Here is a 7210-nt window from a genome sequence, read left to right as displayed (position 1 = left end):
ACCGTGTGTCCCTGGATCCGGGTGAGGCCTCGTGCGCCTAGGCCCGGGTGAGGCCACGTGCCCCTGGGTCTGGGGGAGGCCAGGCGTCCCTGGGTCCGGGTGAGACCGTGTGTCCCTGGATCCGGGTGAGACCTCGTGCACCTAGGCATGGGTGAGGTCACGTGCCCCGGGGTCTGAGAGGCCAAGCGTCCCTGGGTCCAGGTGAGACCGTGTGTCCCTGGATCCGGGTGAGGCCGCGTGCACCTAGGCCCGGGTGAGCCCAAGTGGCCCTGGGTCTGGGAGAGGCCAAGCGTCCCTGGGTCCGGGTGAGACCATGTGTCCCAGGATCCGGGTGAGGCCTCGTGCACCTAGGCCCGGGTGAGCCCAAGTGGCCCTGGGTCTGGGAGAGGCCAGGCGTCCCTCGGTCCGGGTGCGACCATGTGTCCCTGGATCCGGGTGAGGCCTCGTGCACCTAGGCCCGGGTGAGCCCAAGTGGCCCTGGGTCTGGGAGAGGCCAAGCGTCCCTGGGTCCGGGTGAGACCATGTGTCCCTGGATCCGGGTGAGGCCGCGTGCACCTAGGCCCGGGTGAGCCCAAGTGGCCCTGGGTCTGGGAGAGGCCAAGCGTCCCTGGGTCCGGGTGCGACCATGTGTCCCTGGATCCGGGTGAGGCCTCGTGCACCTAGGCCCGGGTGAGCCCAAGTGGCCCTGGGTCTGGGAGAGGCCAAGCGTCCCTGGGTCCGGGTGCGACCATGTGTCCCTGGATCCGGATGAGGCCTCGTGCACCTAGGCCCGGGTGAGCCCAAGTGGCCCTGGGTCTGGGAGAGGCCAAGCGTCCCTCGGTCCGGGTGAGACCATGTGTCCCTGGATCCGGGTGAGGCCTCGTGCACCTAGGCCCGGGTGAGCCCAAGTGGCCCTGGGTCTGGGAGAGGCCAAGCATCCCTGGGTCCGGGTGAGACCATGTGTCCCTGGATCCGGGTGAGGCCGCGTGCACCTAGGCCCGGGTGAGCCCAAGTGGCCCTGGGTCTGGGAGAGGCCAAGCGTCCCTGGGTCCGGGTGCGACCATGTGTCCCTGGATCCGGGTGAGGCCTCGTGCACCTAGGCCCGGGTGAGCCCAAGTGGCCCTGGGTCTGGGAGAGGCCAAGCGTCCCTGGGTCCGGGTGAGACCATGTGTCCCTGGATCCGGGTGAGGCCGCGTGCACCTAGGCCCGGGTGAGCCCAAGTGGCCCTGGGTCTGGGAGAGGCCAAGCGTCCCTGGGTCCGGGTGCGACCATGTGTCCCTGGATCCGGATGAGGCCTCGTGCACCTAGGCCCGGGTGAGCCCAAGTGGCCCTGGGTCTGGGAGAGGCCAAGCGTCCCTGGGTCCGGGTGAGACCATGTGTCCCTGGATCCGGGTGAGGCCTCGTGCACCTAGGCCCGGGTGAGCCCAAGTGGCCCTGGGTCTGGGAGAGGCCAAGCATCCCTGGGTCCGGGTGAGACCATGTGTCCCTGGATCCGGGTGAGGCCGCATGCACCTAGGCCCGGGTGAGCCCAAGTGGCCCTGGGTCTGGGAGAGGCCAAGCGTCCCTGGGTCCGGGTGCGACCATGTGTCCCTGGATCCAGATGAGGCCTCGTGCACCTAGGCCCGGGTGAGCCCAAGTGGCCCTGGGTCTGGGAGAGGCCAAGCGTCCCTGGGTCCGGGTGAGACCATGTGTCCCTGGATCCGGGTGAGGCCTCGTACACCTAGGCCCGGGTGAGCCCAAGTGGCCCTGGGTCTGGGAGAGGCCAAGCGTCCCTGGGTCCGGGTGCGACCATGTGTCCCTGGATCCAGATGAGGCCTCGTGCACCTAGGCCCGGGTGAGCCCAAGTGGCCCTGGGTCTGGGAGAGGCCAAGCGTCCCTGGGTCCGGGTGAGACCATGTGTCCCTGGATCCGGGTGAGGCCTCGTACACCTAGGCCCGGGTGAGCCCAAGTGGCCCTGGGTCTGGGAGAGGCCAAGCGTCCCTGGGTCCGGGTGCGACCATGTGTCCCTGGATCCGGATGAGGCCTCGTGCACCTAGGCCCGGGTGAGGCCACGCGCCCCTGGGTCTGGGAGAGGCCAAGCGTCCCTGGGTACGGGTGAAGCCAGATCCTGGGTCCGGGTGAGGCCGTGCGCCCCTGGATCCATCCGGGTGAGGCTGGGTCCCAGGCCCGGGTGTGACCACGCGCCCCTTGGGTAAGGGTGAGGCCACGTGCCCCTTAGTCTGGGTGACGCCGTGCCCCTGGGTTCGGCCGAGACCAAACCAGAGGGAGTCGGACCTCCATTACCACCATTTGTCCACCATCCAGAGCTGAGGGGTCAGTGCTGACATGTACACATAAGGAACTACTGGACATTGAAATTGGGTCTCAAAAGAACTGTTGGTCCAGGGGGAAGCTCGCTACAGATTGATTCATTTGCCTGTCAGCATAACTATTATTGCTCGTCTCACATTGAGTTCTTATTAGTATATATCTAGTGACATATGATCTCGCTCATCTAGGGGAAATGATGAACAACATAGACTGAGGAACAAGAACAGAACCAGAAGCAAGGAGGCATCGATCGGACTATCAGGCCTCAGAGGGAGGATAGGGGAGGGTAGGGGGAGGGTGGGGGGAGGGGGAGAGTTCAACCAAAGGACCTGTATGCATGCATATAAGCCTATCCAACGGTTAAGTTCAACAGGGGATTGGGGCATGCGTGGGGAGAGGGGTGGGATGGGAATGGGGGGATGAGGACAAATATGTGACACCTTAATCAATAAAGAAATTTAAAAAAAAAAAATAAAAAAAAATAAAATAAAATAAAATAAAAGTTCTAGCACAAAAATAGAGTAAACAACTAAAAAAATTCACTTTTTGTTAATCTCATTATCACCTCCCCATCACCACCCTCGTTAGAATTTCTGTTAAATTGGCAGAAGTGTGCCAAGGCAAACATATATGTTTTCCAATACTTTGCTCATAATGAGCCTGAGTTTCTGTATCTAGCCAAAACTAACTGAATAAAGTCACTGTGATAATATATTTCTTAGGTTTGACTTTCACAATTTGAGAATTGGTAAAAAATAGTACAATTTAGTAAAGCTAGTGGGAAGTATGAGTGTGTGTGTGTGTTTGAAAAATGATACTTAAACCTACATCTTCTGAGTTTGTATAAGGCTAGTCAGATTCTCTCTGGCTGGTAGTGTCACATGGAATATAAAGCAGTATAGGAGAATGGTTCTCAAAACAATGAGAATACCTACCTTACACGTTATGTCTTACAATTTATTGTAAACTTTTTATGTGTCCCTGTTACCTTTCAGATGCTTGAAATCGCTTGGATGGGGCATGACTTTTACTTTCTACTGACAAATAAGGCTTGAATACAAGTATTCCTCTTGAGATCATTTGTACCTCCAGGAAGTGTGATTTAAACTCACACTACCAGGCTGTTAAGCTCTTTCTTAAGCATAACATTATAAGGTGAAGGTAGGGAGAGTGGTGGAAGCCATAGGAAGAAATGAGGGAGGCTCCTTGCATAGAGGCTAAGGATGGGGAGGAGGAATGGAAACCTGGAAGCTAGTACCCAACTACCTCAAGATGAGCCTATCTGACTGGATAAGCATTCAACAGGGCCTGTGCCTGCTTACCTTTTAGGACCTTTCTTGGTAGGCTCAGAATCAGAGCAATACTGAAGGGGGTTCTTTAAAATGGGCCAGAGATGCCCCGGCTGGGTAGCTCAGTTGGTTAGAGCATCAAACAGAAACAACAGGTTGCAGATTTGATCCTGGATCAGGGCACGTGCAAGAAGCAAAGAATGAATGCATTAATAAGTTGAACAACATTTCTCTCTCTCTCTCTCTCTCTCTCTCTCTCTCTCTCTCTCTCTCTCTCTCCCCTTCAAAAAAATTTTCCTATGTGCCAGAGAGGTTTCTTCTTAATGACATGCATGTTATCACCAGGCCCAGTCAAACCTCACCACAGGCACCTAGAGCAGGCAAACAACACTCCCTAGAGTGATAGTTCTTATCTTTCCTTCCCCCACCACCCAACTCAGCCTTCCAGCAAGCCACACTACAGCAAAAATACTCCTTCAAAGTAGTGTATTAACTTCTCAATCCAGGCCTTTACCTTTCATTAACCTGCTAAAGAGTCAGATGTGCTCACCCACCTACATTGATCCCCATGTGAGAGCTGCCAGACACAGTTGTAGGTGGATAAACTATGCCACCTTGAACCATTGGTCTGGGCATAGCCATGAAAGTTCCATCACTGCATCTAGCCACTAAGAACAAATTGTAGAAGCCACCACCAGAGGCTTCAATTATCTGCTACTAGAAATTAAAATCATCCTGGGGACGTAAGGGACAAATTAGCCCATGACAATCATTCTTACACTTTTATGTCCAGACAACATGGAACTGTGATATGGCTACAGAAACAAAACAAAACAAAACAAAAACAAAACAAAACAAAACAAAAATGTCATCAGATCTATGTTAGCTGCTTTTCTCTTTTTTAAAAGTGTATGTATGTATGTGTTTGGAGGTGGGGGAGTGGGGTGGGCAGAGTGTGAATGTTTGTCCTGCCTAGTTTAAAGGAGTTGTTGGAAGTACTAAACCTGAAAATAGTTGGCAGCATCCTACAACTATTAAATGATGAAAAAATATTTTAAAGCTCCTATTCCTTGATCACCCTGTGAGAATAAACAAGTCATCTTTTCTGTCAAAGAACAGTTTAGACAGCTGCCATTTTGGACTGCGTGACTTGACAGCCGCCACGTTGGCCGCATGGCTTGCAGCTCCCCTGGGGGCTGCCATCTTGAAACAGCAAAGGCCAACCCCTCCCTTTGAATTAGCCAATCGCGAAAGACTGTGTGCCTGAGCTCCAATCAAGAGCTGTGGTGACGTGCATAAGGGATTATAAACCCAAGCAGCCCTCCTGCTTGGTGTGCACGTGCTTCCAGACCACGTGTGTGCACCCTTCTATGTAGAAGTAAATATGTTTGCCTTGCTGCCTGGCTCCCGAGTATGTTTTGTGTTCTACTAGGACCCCTGACTTGAGGGGCTTGCCTTATTTCTAACAACCCAAACACACCAGGTCATGAATTTTGTTCGGGTCTAGTAAAACAGTTACTTTGCTTTTCCTATCTCTAAAATAATCAAGTGGGCACTATAGGAGCAAGGCCTGGAAAGACTTTAGTTATAGAATTATTAGCCATGTTAGGAAAGGCACCAGGTGTTAGACCCTGAAGAGTCAGACTGGGCCTGGGTTCAGCAAGCTCCCAGCACCTTTGTTAGCTAGGAGATTCCCAGGAGGCTCAGAGGCCCATCCCTGGATGTCGGTACTATCCAGGTTGATAGCGTGGGATCATGGACTTACACCAGGGCCTGCTGAGTGTGGACCCCTGCTGGTGCCTGGTGCAGGGCAGCTGTGGAGAGCTGTGACTTTGGTCTTGGCATGGCAGGGCCAGAGCATCTGCGGGGCCCCAGGACAAGGTCACTACTGAGCAGATTGATTTAGTATGACTGAAGAGATGCAAGATCTAGCAATTTTTTTTTCCTGATGTTTAAGAAGTTATTTCTCTGCAGTATTTTTAAGAAATATATTTTCTGCTGCTAGAACTTCATTGCTAGGAATTAAACAGACAGGAATTATGTACAAGGGCATAATTATTCTAGTATCTTTCATGATTAACGTAAATACAATGATAATGGTGCAATAATATCTGTGAGCTCCAGCAAACCTCAATGCAGTGACTCAGTAGTCATATCTCTAATTCTAAAGGCAGGATCCTGAAGGGTCTTCAGTGTCCGTGTGTTGCCATTCTAATAGAGGGCATTTGTTATATTCCTCTTAATCAGACTCAGTTCTGCCCCCACGCACCAAGGCACACAATAGTTTTTCTGTGATACTCTTTTCTAACCGCTTTATTATTATTATTATTTTTAAATCCTCACTTATGATATATTTTTATTAATAGAGAGGATGGGAGAGAGAGGGGGGAGAGAGAGGGAGAGAGAGAGAGAGAGAGAGAGAGAGAGAGAGAGAGAGAGAGAGAGAAATATGGAGGTAAGGAATAAACATGGTTCTGTTTCCTCCTTTATTCACACCTACTAGGGATCACAACTGCAACCTAGGTCTGTGCCTTACCTAGAATCCAACCTGCAACCTTCCCTGTAAACTAAGAACACTGGCTGCACTGGACAAAGCTCCAACCAACTGAGCCATCTGACCAGAGCTTTTCTTTCAGTTTTAAACATTTGCTTTTGATAGTCATCAGGGAAGTGCAAATCAAAATTATACTAGGATGCACTACACACCCACTAGAATAGCTAAAATTAAAATATTTATTTACACTTTGCAACTGTCCCATGACAACGTATTCTGCATATGTTAATAGTTGTGCTTTATTTCCCCTAAGGGCATCTATACAAGTGCTGTGGCAGTACTCTCCCTTCATCCTCTTTCGTCTATATTTTTCATTGTTGTATGAGTTGGTGATTTCTAGATAATTTATTTGCAAGCATTCCCTGTAGATGAGAAGGGTAACAATCCAGAATAGCTATCCAAGCTAAGTGATTTTGATTTTTACTAAGGCAGTATTTCCCTTTTGTAGTCATGAAATCTACTGACTTCCTCCAATTTAGTTTGTCTTTATGATCGCATATGAAGCCTTGCCTTTTTGCATTTATGTACCAAATGGTTCATTAGGGCCTTGTGCCAGCCCAGTCCTATTCCTGAATCCTCTTTAGCAGACAGAGGATATGTTTTTTGCCATAAATAGATATTTCTCCATTTAGGAAGTAAACATTTTAGTGTGTGTGCTTTATGATATCTATTAGTACCGGGTTATCTTTCCTTCATGCTCTTCCTGTGTGTGCCCAGGATGATAAGTGTTTTTGGCATCTGAAGTCAGCAGTTTTAGCTAAGGAAGCCCTGGAAGTGCTGCAGGTGGCTCTGAGAAGAACAGGATGTGCAAAGAGTCCTAGAAGTGCTGGATATCAGACATCAACAGGTAAAATGATGGGGCCCTTATCAGTAAGAACTGCTGTGATCAAAGAGGACAGGGACAAATGGAAAGTTGCAGAATAGGTTTAGAATGTGTTCTGTTGAGAAGTCACACTGCAATAGTAGACTCAAGAAAAAAGCACTTCTAGAAAAGAGAGAAGTTAGAAAGTGATAATTAGGAGTGTATCCCTTGGTGAAGGTGGTTTCCCCATAAGACTTAGAAAAGATACCATAGAAG

Source organism: Eptesicus fuscus, chromosome 3 (genome assembly GCF_027574615.1).
Source record: "Eptesicus fuscus isolate TK198812 chromosome 3, DD_ASM_mEF_20220401, whole genome shotgun sequence".
Lineage (NCBI taxonomy): Eukaryota > Metazoa > Chordata > Mammalia > Chiroptera > Vespertilionidae > Eptesicus > Eptesicus fuscus.
The sequence above is the reverse complement of the archived record's forward strand: the minus strand, read 5'-3'. Positions refer to the sequence as shown.